This window comes from Aotus nancymaae, unplaced genomic scaffold (assembly GCF_030222135.1).
Source record: "Aotus nancymaae isolate 86718 unplaced genomic scaffold, 86718_ANA_hifiasm-v0.15.2.pri h1tg000030l, whole genome shotgun sequence".
Taxonomy (NCBI): Eukaryota; Metazoa; Chordata; class Mammalia; order Primates; family Aotidae; genus Aotus; species Aotus nancymaae.
The window spans coordinates 3,992,412-4,015,006 of NW_026988443.1; the positions used below are offsets into that span (position 1 = coordinate 3,992,412).

Genomic DNA, 22,595 nt, shown 5'->3' on the forward strand with positions numbered 1-22,595 from the left:
CTTTTGTTTTAAACATACTATTTATCTGAGTCTTGGAGCTGTACTAAGTACAGGAAACCAAAGTATCCTCTAATGATGTCATCCTGACAGGCTGAGGTTTTCTTCACTTTAGCTAGAATTTGAGGGAAGTGGATTTTAGCTTTCTCCCTATATTCTACATTTGAAATGTCAAAAGGAGGCCTTGAGGAATAGGGGGAAGCATGCTAGGAAAAGGACTCTGGAGTCTAAGCTCAGCGTGGGCTCTGGCTGGCTGTGTGATCTCAGGGGAAGTTTCTGACCTCTCTGTTCTTGTGCTCGCTCATTTTTCAGATGAGGACAAAAACTTTTGTCCTGGTTCTTTAGAGGAATGCTTATGGCCAAACGAACTTGGGACACACAATACAAATGGAGCAAATCCTTAGAGACGGAAATATCTAAGGAGGCACCGGGGCCAGGAGACTCTGGACGGTGGTTCCTGGTGCCCTTCCCTTCATAATGAATATTCTGGGTCTTTTGAGTACACAGGGGTGGGAGGGTTGTGGCAATTAACTTCTAGAGAAAAATCACCATTTGAAAATGCCAAGGACCTTTTAACACACCTTTTTCTAATGGATCTCTCAGAGGAAGAGGCAGTAAGAAAACAGTCTTACACTGTCTTTAACCTCTCGGGGAAGAACTGCTGGCAGTCTTGGATGAATTTTGTCGACTTGGTGAAGAGCAGAAACCAGGGCTCAGGACAAAATGGAGAAGGAGAGGGAAGGAAAGTGAATTGTGAGTGTGAGCATTTTCCCTTCTCTGTGTTCATTCTTCCAGGTTGGACAGTTCGGAAGCAGCTCTTATATTGGCTGCCTGGTTATCACAGATCCTGTTTTGAACAGGTGGCTGTGGGTTGCCTCTGTTTCTCTGGCCACTCTGTCTGCATTTCATCTGTAACAGTCATTATGAGTGTAGAATTATGACCCACCATGGATGAACGGGTTTGATGCAGCCCCTGTTTTGTGTTGTGAGCTGGTTCTGAACCCTGTCTGTTGTTATGTGGTGATTGCATTCCTGAACTCTCTGTCACCTCCATCCCCACACTCAGAGTACAATAGACCAGTGGCTGTAATAACATCTTCATCCTATCCCTTATAGCTGTTTCTGATACACTTAAAAAAATTATTCAGTTTTTTTATTTGTGCAAATGCATGACATACATGTGCAATTTTGTTACATGCATCGATTGCATGGTGATCACATTAGGGAATTTATTTATTTATTTATTTAGAGACAGAATCTCGCTCTGTCATCCAGGCTGGAGTGCAGTGGCACTATCTGGCTCACTGCAACCTCTGCCTCCTGGGTTCAAGTTATTATCCTACCTCAGCCTCCTGAGTAATTGGGATTATAGGCACGTACCATCATGCCCAGCTATTTTTTTTTTTTTTAATTTTTAGTAGATACAGGATTTTACCATGTTGGTTAGGCTGGTCTTGAGCTCCTGATCTCAAGTGATCCACCTGCCTCAGCCTCCCAAAGCACTGGGATTACAGGCGTGAGCCACCATGCCCAGCCACATTAGGGCTTTTAGGGCATCCATCACCCAACTGATCCACTTCTGGTCTTCTCTAGAGAGATGTTTATTTTGTTTTCAAGTGAGGCTCAAGTGAGAGTGGTTTGTGAGCCAAGCAAAGCACTGTCTTAACTGGCTGTACCATTTTATGGCATTTTGAAAATCCTCTCATAGTTTTTAAATTGACACTATATTGAGATAATTGTAGATCCACATGCATTTGTAAGAAATAATACAGTGATTTCATATGCCCTTTATCCAATTTCTCCCAGTGATAGTATTTTGCAAAACTACAGTACGATATGATATTGACTCTCACATTTTGAAGAGAATTTTCAAAAATGCACTCAGGGAGTTCAAGAGCAAGGCACACATCTCTGCCCTTGGGCTGTGCCAGCACTGCCCTGTGGGCCTGGAGTCAGGGGCCTGGGTGGCAGTCTGACCCAGCTCTGTCACTGCTCGCTGAGGCTCAGCTTCCCCACCAGTAAGATGAGGGGTGGGATGAGAATCCTGAGGTTTCTTTTAGCTCTGCCATTTTATGATTTTATATGTCACTCATAACAGCACCTGGAGCCAGCCTGCCCTGGTCTTTTCATTAGATAAATTGTATCTTACCTTGAGCCTACCGAACCAGAGTTGGACGAGTCTGAATTGGACATCTGTTCCTGGGATCTTCCCAGCGTCCACACTGCATTTCCTTAAGGGATTTCTCTCCCACCCTTCTTGGCTCTTGTGATTTAGATGGGGCAGACTCTGCTTCCTGGGCTCTAGGGTTGGCTCTATGATTGGCTTATTGTTCTGATTAGGTGTTTTTGTTCTATTTGTGGATAGGTTCAGGTTAGGAGGCATGACCTAAGCCAGCCTATGAGAAGCCATCTAAGGACTTTTATGAAAACAGGGAAGGGAGAAGGGTTTTCCCCCTATGGGGATGTTTCGGAGGTAGGGGTTAGATGGAGACCTGGTGCTTCAGGCAGTCATTTACCACCTCAATGAAAGAGCTTGTTCAGAACTAGATCAAAGCAGAGGAATGTGGGGCTGACAGATGAAGAGAGAGACATGGACAAACAGTCCCAGAAATATCAATGCATCTGCTGGAGGTCGCATAGCTATTCCTAGTGACCCTCGAAGTAAAGGAAGCCTCACTTTACCCATTAACTCAGGTGAGTAATGGTTATTTCCAGGTGAGAAGAGAGATCTGCTGACTTCATGCATTTGGTTCTGGGGATGGCTCTGGAAGGAAGGCTAGATGGGAGGGAGAAAGTTTGCATGCACCTGCAGGCTTGGAATTCACAGTGAACTGGAGGGTGTTTCACTTGCTTTGAAGAACTCAAAGGCATTTACAGACATGATCTCATTTGTTTTCAGCAGCAATTGAGTGAAGTCACCTTGATGCGAAGTGTTTTCTCTTCTCATTCCTGTTAGGAAATCAAGTTACAGCTGAAGCCGGGGTCTTCTCCTACCTGACTCTCATGGCCCATTAAAACGTGCATGAGCTCATCTGACACCTTCAGGCCCTGTTTGGTGGCCCCATCTCCTCTTCAGGCATTGTACAGCGTGACTCACAGTTAGCATCCTTGAACCATTCGTCAGGGAGACAGTGATTTACTGAGCTAGAGACAATAATGTGCTAATTCTAGCAGCTGGTCCAGGCCTCATTAGCACCTGAGTTTCTTGGAGTTCAGCTTTAATCACACACGGGGAGAGTTTACCACCAAGGGGTTCTCGTACCTCCTGTTCCCTCTGCATGAGTCTTCTGGAAAGCCTTAGCACTTGTTGAGGTGGTGATGGTAACTTCGGGGCAGAGGGTTTCAACTGGAGGCGTGAATTATGTTCACCTGGAGAAGCTTAAACCTGTCTACCCATCCATCTACTTATCCATTTGTTCATTATCTCAATATTTACTTAAATAGATAAGCCTGAGGTAAAAAATGAAAACAAAGCTTCCTCGTCTCTAAAATAAGCATAACGATAACATCTACCACAGAGTTGTTATAATAATTAAATAAATTATTGTATGTAAAGTACCTATAATAGGGCTTAGTTTATTGGTTCATAATAATGTATAATAGGCGTGGTGTGAATCTTACATCCCAACCCTCAATCACCTAGTTCCCTTCCCATTACAGATTCTGGAGATCATCTACATACATAAATATGCACACACACACACACACACACACACACACTCCACCTCTGGACAGACTGACTCTAAAAGCTACAGAAAATTTCGAATGCCATCTAGGATTTGGAATCTCAGGATTGGAAGCTGAGTGAGATTCTGGGGAATGTCAGGAATTAGAGTGTGGAGCCACTAAGGTAAGAAGAAAGTGACCATGTTTCTACAAGGGTAAAAGCTGGGAGGACTGCCTGGAAGGGGAGCACCTTAACTAAATATGTTCAGTATGGCTGTGAAAGAAACAATAACAATCATTGTAACAGCTAGAGTTGTGAGACATTATCCCGTTATCTCAGAACTCTAGCTAAAGCCTCATACTCAGGAAAATAGGCACTAAGAACTCCCACGGCCTAAAGACAGCGGCAAGGGAGCCACCAGACTCATTCCCCAGGGTCAACTAAGAGGTGACAAATGCTTCTGCTACCTTCACCACCCTCCCCTCCTTCTCCATGCGAAGGAATTTGTAGGAGCCATGAGTCATCAGTCTAATGGGGGTGATGTGTCATTTTGATAGTGGGCTTCCCCTGTTGGCACTTGCAAGGGAGCACAAGAAAACTCTGTATAAATAAAGGGAGGCAGGCATCTCACTCCCTGGGAGGATACTTGCTGATTTGACAAAACCTTCTGGAGCTTCCAATGCAAGAATCCTTGGATAGCCCAGCCGGTATTCTCAGAAGCTTGGGGATATACAGCAATGAAGAGACTGGAACTAGTTTCTGTCTAGAGAACTCTGGAGGTGGGAGGTCAGTGGGAGCAGTTGGTACTCCCAGGGAAGGAGAGAAGGTGGTCATGGTATAGGCACTTTGCTCCATTCAGTGTGGCAAGCATGTGCTTCCTATGGGCTCAGAGATGCTGCAAAATGTAGATGGGCTTGGGTCTTGTCAGCAGGACTTAGCCAAGGAGACCACCTGGCAGGTAAGGGGCCTTGCCAGCCAGAGGTTGTAGCGTGGGAGCTCAGAGGTAGGAATCTGAGAGTGGGTTGGGAGAGGTCATCTGGAGGGCATTGTCCATCGTAGGAACGAGTGCAGTGGCTTCTTGACTCCTCCCTATAAACTCTAGAGAATAACAATATTCAGATGCCCATGGAGAGGTTTGAGGAGGAAAAGAGGACTTACAGCAGCTTCAGTTAGTGGAAAAGACCCTGCATCTCTTTCCCTATTTGTCTACAAAAGAAGCTACAGCCCAGAAGAGGAATGTGGAGAGAAAGGAGAATGAACTGTTCTGTCTCCAAGCCCTGGGTGAGCCTGAGCAAGAGGATGGGGAGGTATCTCAGGTTGGGTTCCTGCAGAGGCCAGCCCAGGTCAAGGATTCTGGTGTGAGGAGTTTATCTGAGCGGTGATCCCAGAAAGTTTGGATAGGGAAGTGGGAATCCAGTTAGTCAGGAAAGGAAGCCAAAGAAAGGTCCCGTGTTTAGCAGTTTACTGCCATGGGTCATGTAGCCCAATCCACCTGAGAGTTGTCCATCCAAGGGTTGAGGAAACTGGATATTTATCCTCCAACCACCTTCTGTCACTGAAGGCTGCTCCTACGGCTGCCACTCATTCCTGCATCTGATGCACCTTGTATGTGAAGGAAAATCCTCAGGCCCTGGGTGCTCATGGCATGTCCTAGAAACATGAGTGATGGGGAGAGGGGACGCTGACAGCCTACTGCAGAGAGGAGCCTTACATAGGGTAGATTAAAGTTTTAAACTGGACTGAGCCAGACCGGATTGACAAGGAAGTGGTGAGATCAGCTGGTAAGGTCAATGAGGGATGGTAAAGGGAGATTCTGCAGAGTGTCAGTGAAGGCAGTCCCAGGAACAAAGTAAAGCTATTTCAGGTCACCTGCTGAGTCCAGATGGTGAAAGATACTGAGATCGCTGGCATTAAGTATGAGCCTAATGCTGTGTGGGTCACCCTAAATGCTCATCTCATTTAATCCTTACTGTGACCCCATGAGGCAGCTTTGCTTCTCTTCATGTCTTACAAATGGGTCAGCTGGGCTCTGGAAGGTTAAGTGACTTGCCCAAAGTCACTCAGCTACTCAGTGGCAAAGTCAGGTCCTGAGCCCAGATTTGCTTCTAGAGCCCACACTCTTAACCACTGTGGCAGAGACTCCTGGCTGCCTGCCAAATATGCATTTCCTCCTTTCGTAGTAACAAAACTTTGGTTTTATTTCAGATATCAATGTGCCTAGCTACACTACATTTCCTGCCTCTCTTGCAGCTAGAGGTGGCCAATGAGATATAAACAGATGTTGTTAGGTGGAACTTGAAAAAAAAAACCCCTTGAGAAGCAAACGTATGGATAGTATGTGCCTTTTATGCCCATTTTCTTATTCTACTCCTGTGCTAGATGTACTAGGCTTCTTTTCTTTTTGCTTCTTCCCTCATGTCAACACAGACGTGATGTCTAGATCTCTAGCAGTCATCCCAGACTATAAGATAACTTTGAGAAGGAACACCATGAACAAAGGACTGTGCAGAAGAGGGTTGGCAGAAACCTGGATCTCTGATGACTTTGCCCTTAACTGCCCACCTCATCAGGCTGTACAAGCCACTGCTACTGGCAGATGAATGCAAGTTCCAACAAATACAACCACTGACCTACTGAATTTTCCAAGGAAAACATTTCCACTGGAGACATTTGTTGCCTGCAGAAAATACTTACTGAGGAGTTTCTATGGGACCAGTCCCACGTAGAAGCTGCTGTAGAGAGGCCCTGAAGCAGCTTTTCTTCCTTATCCCAGAGACAAACACATTTACCCCTGCCCAGAGTCATCCTCCTTCCTCTATGCTGTGAAAATCCTGACTGCCTTTACAATGACTCTGACAATGAATCCACCCTGCCTGGTGACATCTCTTCCTTTACTGTTACACTTTTTAAGGGCTGACATTTTAAAAAATCTTTCTTTTTAAATTGATTAATAATAGTTGTAACAATTTTGGGAGTACCTGTGATATTCTTATACCTAAATAAAATGTGTGATGATCAAATCAGGGTCACTGGGCTAGTCATCACCTCAAACATTTATCTAGGGCTGAAATCCCTGAAGGACGGGATCATGTCTTACAAATTGTGTGTTCTAATCTGAATTTACACTTCAGAAATTCTGGACTAGTAGGCAAACCAACTGAAACTCTTGCTATGACAATCTGGAGGTTTCCTGGAGGAAGTGGGGAATAGGGCCTTGAGACTGATGGGAAAAGCCCTGGGACACAATAGGGAGACTCCTGAACTAGGAAAAGGCCAAAAGCTCTGGTAGCAGCCCCCACATATTAAGAAACCTACTGAGAAAGAAACAGGCCATGGTGGGTGGCAGGGGAGCAAGAAATATTTTTGAGTAACCCCAGATAGTGGCAATTATCTAATGTCTTCCATCCCTCTCAGTGTGTATTAGGTTCTTTTTTTTAGAAAATAGAGGCAGGGTTTTACTATGTTGCCCAGGCCAGTCTCAAACTCCTGGGCTCAAGTGATTCACCTGACCTGCACTGGCTTCCTGAATTGCTGGGATTACAGGCATGAGCCACTGTGTCTGGTCCAAGAAGTCTGAGCCAGAGGTTGCTGTATAGGTCAGAACTCTGTGGACTATGAATGTAAGATATTCACAAGTCACAGACATTCCATTCATTGGCAAAGACTTACCTGAAACCATACAACAAAAGAGATTCTGGAAAATGTACCTTCCAGCTTTAGAAGACAGTGATGGTGGTGCCCAGTTGATCCCAGGCAAGCCAGCCCAGGATTGCAGACATTTTGGACTGCTACTACTTTGTGTGGCCTTTCCCAGAAGAATTGCACGGGACCCTGACTCTTGATTCCAAGGATTCTGGAAGAATAGCAACCAAACTGAAGTCTACAAGCCTAACCATATTTTGAAAAGGCTGGATGTGACATGGTGAATCCTCCCCAGATGTGTTAACTAGAGTTAGGGTACCAGTGACATGCAAGGGGTTGGCCTTTGGTTAAGTAGAGGAAGCATGAGTGAAAGCAGCATACCCCCACCCTGCTCAATAGCCATCATCACCTAGCCAGGCTGGGAGCCTCCATGGAGTGGGTAGCTGAGATCCTACAATATATCTTCTCTCTGGCCCAGTTAACATGGACCTGCCTATATGAGGCAATGGTTGATATCCAGCTAAGTATGGTCCTCTTAATAGTAATGTGGGAGGCTCTATTCATATTGGCTTCCTGAGGTCATGATAAATTGTATCACTGAACTGACTTCTCTGTGTTTTAGATAAAACAAAAATAAAACACCCACACCCACATGAAAAAAAAAAGCACGATGACACAGGCAGTGTTGCTGCCAGACACATCTGCAATCAGAAAACTTGGAAAAATTATACTTGGAAATTGTTTGAAAGATCCTTTAAACTTTTTCTAAAGAGCAAGTGCAGGTTCGTCTCTGGGGTCAGTTCTAATTCTTTGACCAGCTAATTTTAAGTGGCTGTATCTTGAAAAAAGTGACAGTGACATTTTGGGACTCCAGCTGAACTTTTAGATTAGTCACTAATACAACTTCAACTTTTGGCCTATTAGAAGGATTTTAAGGGCAGAATAAATAACAAAAACCCAACAGTCTTAGCCTGAGTTTTCCAGAAATCAGGGCCTGAGACAAAGGCTTGCCTTTTAAGATTATCTGGGAATGTGATCTTAGGAACCAAGAGCACAGGGCAAGGGAATGATCAGAGAAGGAGGGAAAGCTAATGCAACATGGATTATTAAGTTGTCAACACCTGTGGACAATTGTTCATGCAGACTACCACTGTGGACTACCATATGGACTACCACCGTCACTATGGACAAGTCCTGCTTGGACTTTTTGGGGAGCTTTATGGGAAAGTACCAGATAACTCTTTGTCCAAAGGACCAAAGAGGGAAGCATTTATCCATTGTCTCCAGGTCCCCATTGGTTAAAGATGACTCGGTTGCATTTCTAAGTAGTGTATGCTGAGCACAGAGCAGATTCAAATGGCTAACCTGAGCTGCAGATACCTCTGGGCAGGAAGTGAGAGGTACTCAGTGCAGACCTAGAGTGAGACCCATGATCTAATTGCACCAGCATAGAGATAGTCAGAGCCTAGGTGGAAGCAGTTTCTTCAGTGGCTGGAGATAGAGGTGGGATTGAGAGGATTTTAAAGAGGGGCTCAGGAGTTTTCTAAAGCATCAAACAATTTATACCTTGACTATGTTCCGAGTGTTGGGCACAAGCACGGGAGATAGAGCAGTGACATGATAAAGGCTTTGCTCTTCCCCAAATATCTATACTCTCTCTGATATAAAAATATCTTAAGTATATGTAAAATATCTTATTTATTATAAAATGTAAACTGCAATGACCTCTGAGTTATATGTTGAAATTCAAGTTCACATTGAGATATAAATGTTTGATACAGGTATTTTCTCCAAAATAAGGCTTTGATAGGGGAAGGAGGGAGTGCACAAGAATTCTGGGAGCCTGATGTAGCTGTGAATCAAAATATCCAATCCTTATATATATTTTTATTATCAGCCTTGTTTTGCCTAATACCTATAATCTTGGGAGAACTTGTCCTGTAGCCACCCATGAGTGACCCTTTTCCTTAGTCATCCTTCCTTGGCTTTTGCCATGAGGATTCTGATGTAAGGAGAGAACTCAGCAAATATTTAAGTAAATATTTATGGAATGACATGAATGAATACAAAGTTATAAATAGAACATTATCTTATTCTACTCCTGAACTAGATGTACGACCAAACAAACCAGAATAGATTTTGCATAGATTAAATTTCACCTTTCTGACCTCTCCAAGCAAGTGCTTCTCTGTTTTTTTCCAGACCACCATGTATATTCAGTAGCTATAGCCCTTATTTTCTGTTTTAGTTATTCAAAGCTTGCTGGAGTATGAGCTCCTCAAGGGCAGGGGCCATTTCTTATTAATCTTTCTGTTGTCAGTACTGAGTAAAGTCTATGGTGTCTAGAAATGTTTAATTAATGAGAGTCTGAATCCAGTCTATAAACTATGACAACCTCAATAATGCAATTAAAATGAAGAATCTGTGGAATAAAATGACTAAAAAGCATACCTTGGGAATACACCTCCCAGCTGAGAGACTATGGGCAAGTCAATGAATTTCTGTGTCTCAGTTTCTCCAAGTGAAAGATGGGAGACCAGTCAGCATTAGAGGATATGTGATGTGCATGCTGTCACTCTGCTTTCTGCGTCTTGGTTGACATTTCTAATAGATCACAACATTTTTTCACACTGATTTCAGACATAAGCTTAGTAGTCTCAATTCACTTCAGTCAGCCTCCCTGAATTCATCAGAAATATTTTTAAAAGCATAAATCAAATGATATATTTCCCCTGATTAAAACCCTCCAAAGGACTTCTAATTCCATCCTGATGGCAAACTAGGATTATCTAAAAAATCTCCAGCTGTATATCCTTAGAAATGCTATACATGGGGAGAAATGCCACATACAGGTGAAGGGGAGGAAGGCAGCAAATCACACTGCCACGTATGCACCTATGCAACAATCTTGCATGTTTTTCACATGTACCCCAAAACCTAAAATGCAATTAAAAAAAAAAAAAAGAAATGCTACCCAAACTATAACAACAAAGTCAAAATGCATGGTTAATCCTTTAGTAAAGAATGGAGAATCACCAGGTGCCAGAAAAAGAAATGAAACTGTAAAACAAGGAAAAGCATATGAGCTCATGCTGTGGCTACCCTGGGAGAAAAAGTGTGGCATTCCACACTTCTTTAGTGTATTATTAACATAATATTATATTGGTATAATATTTAGTGTATTATTATACTTGGTAATTAAGTTTTTAGTCAAATTAGAGGATAGGAGATGCAGTCTTGGGTTTGAATGAAGCAGAGTTAAAACTGAAAACTCTACCTGAGCCAGGATACTTGAAAGGCTGACCTATACAGATAGGGTGCTAGAGAAAAAAATTAGAACTATTAACATGAAGAAAAAAGGAAGTATTTCCTTGCTTTGGCTCTGAGAAAATAATACTACTAACTACTCTTAAGAAATTTAAAACTTTATTCTGTACTTTATGGAAAATTAGAATTCAAATATGTTATTTTCCTGTTTTTCATGTAACCAAAACTGCAGAATTAACATACAAATTTTTCCTAAGTGAATGTTAGTCCTTGGATTCCTGGCAAAAGAAAACACAATTCTTGTGGAGGAACATTCTCATTGCTCCCATGCCACAGGAGCTCCACAGATTAAGCACAACTGAAGATGAACCCATAATCCAAAATTACAAAACACACACAAAAGAAATAACATTAGAGAGCCAACAGAACAATATTGAATAATTAATATTTGTAAGTGCCTGGGACATAGTAAGTGCTATATAAGGTTTGACAGATAAATAAATATTAAAAAATTAAAATACCAGGAATATAGGTTAGCAGAGAAATTCATAATAGACTTTAAAGTAGGAGGAATTAAAATGATTAAAGATATAAAAGCAGGAATAATTTACATAAGAAAAAAATAACACTATGATAATTGGCAGGCTTGAAGATCCATATAGAATTTCTATAAAAAATATTATTTGAAATAAAAAGCTCAGTAGAGTGGTTTGAATACAGCTGAGAAAATTGAGTGCATCACATAGAGGTTAAGATGTAGTAATATGAAAATAGGTTAAGAGACCTGAACAATAGAATTAGGAAATGTAATGAGAATTTCAGAAGAAAAGAATAGATAATGAGAAAGAGGCAATATTCAAGAATAATGGTCCAATAATTTTTTGGAATTAATCAAAGATGTAATTGAAGAAGTACAAACAGTCATGAGTAGGAAAACCGTAATAAATATGCATTGTAATGAAATTATAGAATTTAAGAACAAAAAATAGTTTAATAAATTCTCCCACTTAAAAGACATAGACCTGCTGAATGGATAAAAAGAACAAGACATAATTACATGCTGCCTATAAGAAACTCACCTCATCTATAAAGACACATGTAGATAAAAGTGAAGGTATAGAAAAAGATATTTTATACAAACAGAAACCAAAAGTGAGGAGGAGTAGCTATACTTGTAATATCATACAAAACAGACTTCATGTTTAAAGCTGTAAGAAAAAAAATGACATTATAAAATAATGAGGTCAGTTTAGCAAGAGAATATAACAATTAGAAATATATATATATATATATATATATATATATATATATATATATATGCCCAATACTACAGCACTCAGGTAAATAAAGCAAACATCATTAGATTTAAAGGGAGAGATACACTATAATTCATATAATAGTTGGGGATGTCAATATGCCTCTCTCAGCATTGGACAGAGCATCTAGACTGAAAATCAACAAAGAAACATCAGATTTAAACTGCACCATAGACAAAATGGACATAACAGACATTTATAGAAAATTTCCACACAACAGCTGTAGAATACATATTTTTTTCATCAGTACATTGAATATTCTCCAAGATTGACCATATGTTAAGACATAAAGCGAGTCTTAAAAAATTTTAAAAATTAAAATCATATCAAGTATCTTATCTAACTACAATGGAATGAAATAAGACATCAGTAACAAGAAGAACATACAAAACTATACAAATAAATGGAAATTAAACAACATGCTCTGGAATGACCAATGCGAAAAGGAAAAAATTAAGAATAAAATTCAAAAATATCTTGAATCAAATGAAAACAAAAATACGATATAGAAAAACCTATGAGACAGCAAAAATAGTATTAAGAGGAAAGTTTATAGCAATAATGCCTACATCAAAAATATTTTTAAATAAACATTGTAATGATGCACCTTAAAGACCCAGAAAAGCAAGAACAAACCAAACCCGAAATTAGTAGGAGAAAAGTAGTAATGATCAGAGCAGTCCTGGAAGGGGTGGCTCACACCTGTAATCTCAGCACTTTGGGAGGCCAAGGTGAAAGGATCCCTTGAGCCCAGGAGTTTGAGACCAGCCTGAGTAACATAATAAGACCCCATCTCTACAGAAAAATAACAAAAACAGCCAGGCATGGCATGACACACCTGTATTTCCAGGTACTAGGGAGGCTTTGGTGGGAGGATTTCTTGAGCCCAGGAGGCTGAGGCTGTAGTGAGCTGTGATCGCACCACTGCACTCCAGCATTAGGTGACAGAGTGAGACCTCATCTCAAAACAAACAAACAAACAAACAAACAAAAAATTAGATCAGATATAAACAAAATTGAGACTTAAAAAATAGGAAAGATCGATAAAACAAACAGCTGCTTTAAAAAATAAAATTAACAAACTATTAGCTAGATTAGCTAAGAAAAAAAGAGAGAAGACACAAATAAATAAAATCAGAAAAAAAGATGTTACAATAAAACCACAGAAATATAAAGGATCATTAGAAACTACTGTGAACAACTATACACCAATACATTTAAAAACCTAGAGGAAATGGATACATTTTTAGACACATGCAACCTACCAAGATTGAACCAAGAAGAAAGAGAAAACTGGAATAGACTGATAACAAATGTCAATACTGAATTAGTAATAAAAAGTCTTCCAACAAAGAAAAGTCCAAGACCAGATGGCTTCTCTGCTGAAAACTGCTAAATACTTAAAGAAGACTTAATACCAACTGTTCTCAAATTAGTCTGAAAATTTAAAGCCGATGCAATTCTTTCTAATTCATCCTATGAGACCAACATAACCTTGATACCAAAACCAGACCAGGACACAACAGCAACAGCAGCAGCAGCAGCAACAACAACAACAACAACAACAACAACAACAACAACACTACAGGTCAATATCCCTAATGAACATAAATGCAAAATTTCTCAACAAAATATTAGCAAACTGAATCCAAAAACACATCAAAAAACAAAAAACAAACAAAAAAACACCAAAATCAAGTGGAATTTATCCAGGAATATAAGGATGGCTCAATGTACAGAAATCAATAACCATTATATATCACATGAACAGAATAAGGACAAAATTCATATGATTATTTCAATAGCTACAGAAAATTTTTTGATAAAATTCAATAACCTTTCATGATAAAAACTCTTAATAAATTGGGTATAGAAGGAAAATACCTCAACATAATAAAGGCCACATATATGACAACCCAAAGCTAGCATCTTACTGAACAAGAACAAGACAAGGAGGCCAACACTTACCACTTGCTCAACATAGTACTAGAAGTCCTAGAGCAATTAGGTAAGAGACAGAAAGAAAGGGAATCCAAATTGGAATGGAGGTAATGCAAATTTCCCTGCTTGCAGATGTCATGTTCTTATATATAGAAAAACCTAAAGACTCTACCAAAAAAACTCTTAGAACTGATAAATTCAGTAGAATTGAAGAATACAAAATTAATATACAAAAGTCAGTAGTGTTGCTATATATGAACAATGAACTGGCTGAAAAAGAATTCCAGAAGGCAATCTCATTTACAGTAGCTACAAAAAATACCTACGAACAAAGGAAATGAAATACCTCTACAAGGAAAATCACAAAACATAAATCAAAGAAATTAAAGAGGATACAACAAATGGAAAGACATACGATGCTCATGGATCAGAGTAATTAATATTGTTAAATTGACAACACTACCCAGAGCAATCTACAGATTCAATGCAACCCCTATTAAAATATTAAAGACATTCTTCACAGAAATAAAAAAACTATTCTAAATTTGTGTGAAATTATGAAAGACCCGCATTAGCCAAAGCAATCCTGAGAAAAAAGAACAAAACTAGAGATATCATATTATCAGACCCACTACAAAGCTGTAGTAACCAAAACAGCATGGTACCAGCATAAAGTCAGACACGTAGACCAATGGAACAGAATACAGAACCCAGAAATTAATCCATTTATGTGTAGTCAACTGATTTTTGGCAAATATGCCAAGAACATTCATTGAACAAAGAACAGTTTTGTCAATAAACAGTTCTGGGAAAACTGGGTATCCATATACAGAAAAATAAACTAGATTCCCACCTCTCATGCCCCCCAAAAATCAACTAAAAGTGGATCAAAGATCTAAATGTAAGACCCCAAATAACAAAACTGCTGGAAGAAAACATGGGCAAAATGCATCAGGCCATTGATCTGGGAAATGATTTTATAAGACCTCAGAAGCACAGACAAAAAAGCAAAAATAAATAAATGGGATTAAATCAAACTATAAAGTTTCTGCACAGTACAGAAAACAATCAAGAGAGTGAAATGAACACCTGCAGAAAGTGAGAAAATATTTGTAAACTACTTCTCTGAGAATTAATATTAAGAACATATAAGAAACTCAAACATCTCAATAGCAAAAATATATAATACATAAATAAAATAAGTAAGCAAGTTGAATAAAAATGGGCAAATGATCTGAACAGACATTTCTCAAAAGAAGACATATAAATGGTAAAGAAATATATTAAAAAATGCTCAACATCATTAATTATCAAGGAAATTCAAATCAATACCAAAATGAGGTATCATCTGACCCCAGTTAGGATTGCTATTATAAAAAAGACAAAAGGTAACAAATGCTAGTGAGGGTATGAAGAAATGGGAATTCTTATTCACTCTTGGTAGGAATGTAAACTAGTACAACTACTGTGGAGAACAGTATGGAGGTTCCTTGAAAAACTACAAATAAAACTACCATATGATCCAGCAATTCCACTACTGGAAATTTATCCAAAGGAAAGGGAATAATCATATCAAAGAGACACTTGCACCCTCATATTTATTGCAGTACTATTCACAATAACCAAGATATGGAATCAACCTAGGTGTCCAACAACAAATGAGTGAATATTTGGCCTGTTATTTGGCCCATAAAAAAGGAATGAGATCTTGTCATTTGTGGCAACAAAGATGGAACTGGAGAACATTTTGTTAGGTGAAAAAGCCAGAAACAGAACATTAAATATTCCATGTTCTTACTCATATGTGGAAGCTAAAAAAAGTTGATTTCATAGAATTAAAAAGTAGGATAAAGGATACTAGAGGCCTGGAAAGTGTAGGAGGAAAGGAGGGATAGAGAAAGCTTTGTTAAAGGATACAAAATTATAGCTAGATAAGAGAAGTAAGTTCTAGTGTTCTACACCGCTGTAGGATGATTATAGTTAATGGCAATAGACAGTTTCAAATAGCTAGAAACAGGATATTGAACATTTCCAACACAAAGAAATGATAGATGTTTGATATGATAGATATGATATTTACTCTGATCTGACCACTATATGTTATATGTATTAAAGCATCATGGTGTACTCCATGAATATGTACAATTATTCTTTGCCAATTTAAAAAATAAAATAAAATAAAGTAAAGCTGGGAAAAAACTTTAAAAATGAATAAAGTTTAAAGCAGCCAAAGAGAAAAGACAAATTAGTTATATACTTACAGCAGGTATTTCAACAGCAAAAATAGAAGCCAGAGAACATTAAAACAACACATTTTAAGTATAAGGAAACATGTCAACCTAGACTTCTTTTTAAAAGTAAAAAAATTAATTGTGGTTCTGCTCTGCTCTTAGTTATTTCTTGTCTTCTGTAGCTTTTGAACTTTTTGATCTTGCTCCTCTAGCTCTTTCAATTTTGACAATAGGGTGTCGATTTTAGATCTTTCCTTGCTTCTCATGTGGGCATTTATTGCAATAAATTTTCCTCTAGACACTGCTTTAAATGTGTCTCAGAGATTCTAGTACATTATGTCTTCATTCTCATTGGTTTTGAAGAACATCTTTATTTCTGCCTTTATTTCATTGCTCATCCAGTTGTCATTCAGGAGCAAGTTTTTCAGTTTCCATGCAGTTGTGCAGTTTTGAGTGAGTTTCTTAATCCTGAGTTCTAATTTGATTGCACTGTGGTCTGAGAGACCGTTTGTTATTATTTCCATTCTTTTGCATTTGCTGAAGAGTGTTTTACTTGCAATTATGTGGTCAATTTTAGATAAGTGTGATGTGGTGGTGAAAAGAATGTATATTCTGTGGATTTGGGGTGGAGATTTCTGTAGATGTCTATTAGGTTCACTTGGTCCAGATCTGCATTCATGTCCTGGATATCCATGTTGATTTTCTGTCTTGTTGATCTGTCTACTGACAGTGGAGTGTTAAAGTCTCCCACTGTTATTGTGTGGGAGTCTAAGTCTCTTTGTAGATTGTTAAGAACTTGCTTTATGTATCTGGGTGCTCCTGTATTGGGTGCCTATACATTTAGGATCGTTAGCTCTTCATGTTGCATTGATCCTTTCACCATTATGTAGTGCCCTTCTTTGTCTCTTTTGATCTTTGTTGGTTTAAAGTCCGTTTTGTCAGAGACTAGGATTGCAACTCCTGCTTTTTTTGCTCTCCAATTGCTTGGCAAATCTTCTTCCATCCCTTTATTTTGAGTCTATTTGTGTCTTTGCATGTGAGGTGGGTCTTCTGAATACAGCACACCAATGGGTCTTGAGTTTTTATTCAGTTTGCCAGTCTGTGCCTTTTGATTGGGGCATTTAGGCATTTACATTTAATATTAATATTGTTATGTGTGTATTTGATCCTGCCATTTTGTTACTGGCTGGTTGTTTGCCCTTTAGTTGATGCAGTTTCTTCATTGTGTCATTGGTCTTTATCATTTGGTATGTTTTTGGAGTGGCTGGTACTGGTTGTTCCTTTCCATGTTTAGTGCTTCCTTCAGGAGCTCTTCTAAGGCAGACCTGGTGGTGATGAAGTCTCTCAGCAGTTACTTGTCTGTAAAGGATTTTATTTCTCCTTCACTTATGAAGCTTAGTTTGGCTGTATATGAAATTCTAGGTTGAAAGTTCTTTTCTTTAAGGATGTTGAATATTGGCCCCCACTCTCTTCTGGCTTGTAGGGTTTCTGCTAAGAGATCCACTGTGAATCTGATGGGCTTCCCTTTGTGGGAGACCCAGTCTTTCTTTCTGGCCTCCCTTAGCATATTTTTCCTTCATTTCGACCCTGATGAATCTGAGGATGATGTGCCTTGGAGTTGCTCTTCTTGAGGAACATCTTTGTGGTGTTCTCTGTATTTCCTGGATTTGAATATTGGCCTGCTTTGCTAGGTTGAGGAAATTCTCTTGGATAACATCCTGAAGAGTGTTTTCCAGCTTCGATTCATTCTTTCCATTGCATTCCAGTACACTGATCAAGCATAGATTAGGTCTTCTCACATACTCTCATGTTTCTTGGAGGCTTTCTTTATTTCTTTTCACTCTTTCTTCTCTAATCTTGCCTTCTTATTTTATTTCATTGAGTTGATCTTCAATCTCTGATATCCTTTCTTCTGCTTGATCGATTTGGCTATTGAAACTTGTGTATGCTTTGTGAAGTTCTCATGCTGTGTTTTTCAGCTCCATCAAGTCATTTATTTTCTTCTCTAAGCTGGTTATTCTAGTTAGCATTTCATCTAACCTTTTTTCAGGGTTTTTAGTTTCTTTGCATTGGGTTAGAACATGTTCCTTTAGCTCAGAGAAGTTTGTTATTACCCACCTTTGAAGTCTGCTTCTGTCAATTCGTCAAACTCATTCTCCATCCTGTCATTTTCCCTTGCTGGTGAGGAGCTGTGATCCCTTGGAGGAGGAGAGGCGTTCTGGTCTTTGATGATTTCATCATTTTTGCACTGGTTTCTTCCCACCTTCATGGATTTATCTACCTTTGATCTTTGAAGTTGGTGATTTCAGATGGTGTCTCTGAATGAACATCCTTTCTGTTGATGTTGAAGCTGTTTCTTTTTGTTTTTTAGTTTTCCTTCTAACAGTCAGGCCCCTCTGCTGTAGGACTGCTAGAGGTCCACTCCAGACCTTACTTGCCTGGGAATCACCTGCAGGGGCTGGGGAACAGCAAGGATTGCTGCCTGATCTTTCCTCTGGTAGCTTCATCCCAGAAGGGTACCTGCCAGGTGTCAGTCTGAGCTCTCCTGTATGAGGCATCTTTTTTGGTTATACAGGGGTCAGGGAGCCACTTGAGGAGGCAGTGTGTCCCTTGTCTGCCTGCAGACATGCTGCTGGGCTGCCATGGGCTCAGTCCAACTGCTGTGTAAGCTTCCTCTGGCTTCTCTTTACACAGGTGAGATTAGAAACGCCTCGGCAATGGTGGATGCCCTTCCCCTCACCAAGCTCGATAGTCTATGGTTGACATTGAACAGATGTGCTGGCTGCGAAACTCTCAAGTGAGAGGGCTTCAGTTTGCTGGTCTTTGTGGGGTGGGACCCACCAAGCTGCATCACCTGTCTTCCTGCTTTCACCTCCCCCTCGTTCTGGAGAGTGGGAAGCTCCTATACTCTCAGCGCTAGTAAAAATGTCTGCTCAGGTCTGTGCTGACAACCCGCAGCACTGGCCAGAGCTGTCGCTCAGATCTGTGCTGGTAACTCATGGTGCTTTTCAGCCCAGCGGGGATCTCCTGGTCTGTGGGTTGCAAGGCCATGGGAGAAATGCAGTATCTGAACCAGAGTGCCAAGGGGAGAAGTCCCCTATCCTCCAGCCAGTTAGCATCTTATTTATTTAGCTAGGTACATCATGTTTATTAAGTTATTTTTTATTTCCAAGCGTGAGGTAATTATCACTACCCTAATAAAAAGTAAATATGAATGAATTTTATTTATTCAGGAAAGAATCTATAGAACAGAGAGCAAGCCCAATAAGTAGAAGAAAATAAGTAGCAGAGACAAAAACAAAAATTAAGAGAATGAAATAAAATGAAAGTTTAGGTTTTTAAGAAGCTTAATAAAACAGACAAACAACTGGCAAACTTGATCAAGATAAAAATGGAGTATATATAAATAAAAAGTATTAGACCTGAAAAAGGGAATGACTACTGATCCATTAGTCATGGATGAAAAAGTCATAAGAGAGCACTGTGAACAACTTTATGTCAATGCATCTGAAAACACACAAAATTTGACTGTGTTTAGAAATGGACTCAAGATAAAATAGAAAATTTTAATAGACTTATAGAGAAGACAGAAGTATAAAATCTACGAATTCAACATTATTTCTAGGTTAGTTGGATTTGCAGGTGCGTTTTGTCACATTTTAAGAAACATCTGATTCCTCACTGGACACGGTGGCTCACGCCTGTAATGCCAACACTTTGGGAGACCTAGGCAGGCCAATCACTTGAGGTTAGGAGTTTGAGACCAGCCTAATCAACATGGTGAAATTCCATTTGTACTAAAAATACAAAAAATTATCTGGGTATGGTGGTGTGCGCCTGTAGTCCCAGCTTGGGTGAGGCACAAGAATTGCTTTAACCCACGAGGTTCAATTGCTTGAATCCAGGAAGTTGCAGTGAGCCAAGACCACACTACTGCACTCCAGCCTGGGTGACAGCTCTGTCTCAAAAACAAAATAAAATAAAACAACAAAAAAAACCAAAAAACAAAACAACAACAAAACCCATCCAAAAGCATCTGAGCCCAATTGTGTATAAATTGTCCAATATAATAATAAGGATAAAAATCTGTCTATATTTTCTTGTAATATTGATACATTCCTGAACGGAATTAAAAATGTTATAGGATGTTAATAGCTAAAAGGTAACTACAAATTATGTTATTCGTGTTTATTTAGAAATTCAAAATAACCTGTCAGCAAAGCAATGTGAATCAAGCAATAAATAAATAAAATAATGTATCATGACAAGTAGACTTTATTTCAGGAATATAAGGAAGATTTAACACTATAAAGGCTTTAGTTTATCACATTGACAAAGTAAAAGAGAAAAGTATAATAATTACCCCAACAGGTGGAGAAAAAGTATATAATAAAAATCTAATCCATTGCTATAGACTGAATTGTGTCTCTTTAAAATTAGCATTTTTAGGCCCTAACACCCAATATGATGATTATTGATCATGGAATCTTTGGGAAGTAATTATGATTGACTAGATCATGAGGGTGGGGCCTTTATGATGGGATTAGTGACCCTACTAAAGGAAGAACACACTCTCTCTCTTTCTCTCTCTTCCCTGTCAGGATGTGTCAAAAAGGCAGCCATTTACTAGCCAGGAGGAGAGACCTCCCCAGAAACTGCATGAATTGGCACTTGAACTGGGACTTGTAGCTTTCAGAACTGTGAGAAGATAAATTTCTGTTGTTTAAGCTACCCATCTACAATTTTTTTTTGTTATGGCAGCCCAAGGTGACTAACACACCCATCCGTAATAAAAATTTATATAAAATTAAAAATATGAGAATATATCCTGAAACTGATAGCATCTTATAAAAGGCTACTGCAAATATAATTCATAATAAAAATTTTGAAAATATTTCTATACAATTCAGGGACAATGTTTTAATTGAAGGTATAGTCATTGTAATAAAAACACATAAAAATATAAGGAATTAAAGAGAAGTAACAAAACCCTTACAATTCACAAGTTATATAAAATCCAATAGCACTTTACAAGTTATATAAAATCCAATACATAGAAAATCCAATAGCATCTCGATTAAAATTATTACCAGTAATAGGAAAGTTCAGCAAGTTTACTGGTTCTTAGATAAATATACAAAAAATCAATTATATTTCTAGGTACCAACAACAATGACAAAATGTAGATTTAAAAAATATACCATTTTGACAAATGCATGGAGTTATATAACCATCACCATCACTCCCAAAATTTCCCTTGTAATCTGCAGTCAATCCCCTACCCTTGTCCTTAACCTCTCACATCACTGATACAGTTTCTACAGCTTTTTCTCCCCAGAACCTCAAGTAAATGGAATGATAGAGTTTATTTAGTCTTTGCCGCTTGATTTTTTCATTTTGAATGTATGGTTGCCCACATATTGACGGCTTGTTACTTTTTATTCCTGAGTGGTATCCTATTGTGTAATATATCACTGTTTTTTTTTTTTTAATCCGATTGCCAGTTGATAGACATTTGAGTTGTAGTAATTATGAATAAAGCTTCTATGAAGACTGGTATAGAGGTATTTATATGAATACATGTTTTTATTTCTTTTGGATAAATATCTAAGAGTAAGAATTACAGGGTTACATGGTACTAGTATGTTTATCCTTATTAGATGCTGATAATCTGTTTTCCAAAATGACTGTGCCATTTTGCATTTCCACCAGAAATATATGAGAGTTCCAGTTGCATCTCGTTTTTGCTGGCATTTTGTGCTGTCAGGCTTTTAAGAAGAATTTACTCTTTTTTAAAAATTTCATTCTTTTGCATATATTATTCTAAATGCGTTTTATAACATTTTCATTAATAAACTGCCATTTTGTTGTTGTTGCTGAATTTATTTTTTATTTCAATAGGTTTTTGGGAAACAGGTGGTGTTTGGTTACCTGAGTAAGTTCTTCAGTGGTAAATTCTGAGATTTTGGTGCACGCATCACCCAAGCAGTGTACACTGTATCCAATGTGTAGTCTTTTATGCCTCACCCCACTGCCGTCCTTTCCCCTGAGTCCCCAAAGTCCATTGGATTATTAGAAGAATTTACTTTTCTAGAGCAGCTTTAGAGTGACAGAAAAATTGAGAGGAAGGCATAAAGATATCCCATTCTTCCTCAACACATGCAGAGCTCCTCCATTGTCGACATCCTCCACCAAAGTGGTACATTTGTTACACCTCATCAACCTACACAGACACATCGTTGTCATGCAAAGTTAGTACTTTACATCGAAGTTCACTCTTGGTGTTGTACATTCTGTGGGTTTGAATAAATTTAAAGTGATGTGTATTTCCCTTTATAGTATCAAAGAGAGTTTTTCATTGCCCTAAAGATCCTTTGGACTCTACCTATTCATTTTTCCATCCCTTCAATCCCTTATCTTAGTATTTTTTGTGTTGTTATAACAGAATACCTGAAACTGGGTAATTTATTAAAAAAAAGGTTTTCTTGGCTCGTGATTCTTGAGACTGGGAACTCTAAGAAGCATAGCACTAAA

At 38.8% G+C, this 22,595-nt stretch overlaps 1 long non-coding RNA gene across 1 annotated transcript in view; it reads left to right on the plus strand.

Annotated features, from left to right (window-relative positions):
- Nucleotides 1-9,940, plus strand: part of LOC135277199 (uncharacterized) — a 140,378-nt gene extending 130,438 nt beyond the window's left edge. Inside the window, exons 2-4 of the long non-coding RNA XR_010344770.1 lie at nucleotides 2,954-3,073; nucleotides 5,870-5,952; nucleotides 6,092-9,940. This is a non-coding gene — a long non-coding RNA (uncharacterized LOC135277199). The remainder of the gene's footprint in view (nucleotides 1-2,953; nucleotides 3,074-5,869; nucleotides 5,953-6,091) is intronic.
- Nucleotides 9,941-22,595: the final 12,655 nt, after the last annotated feature.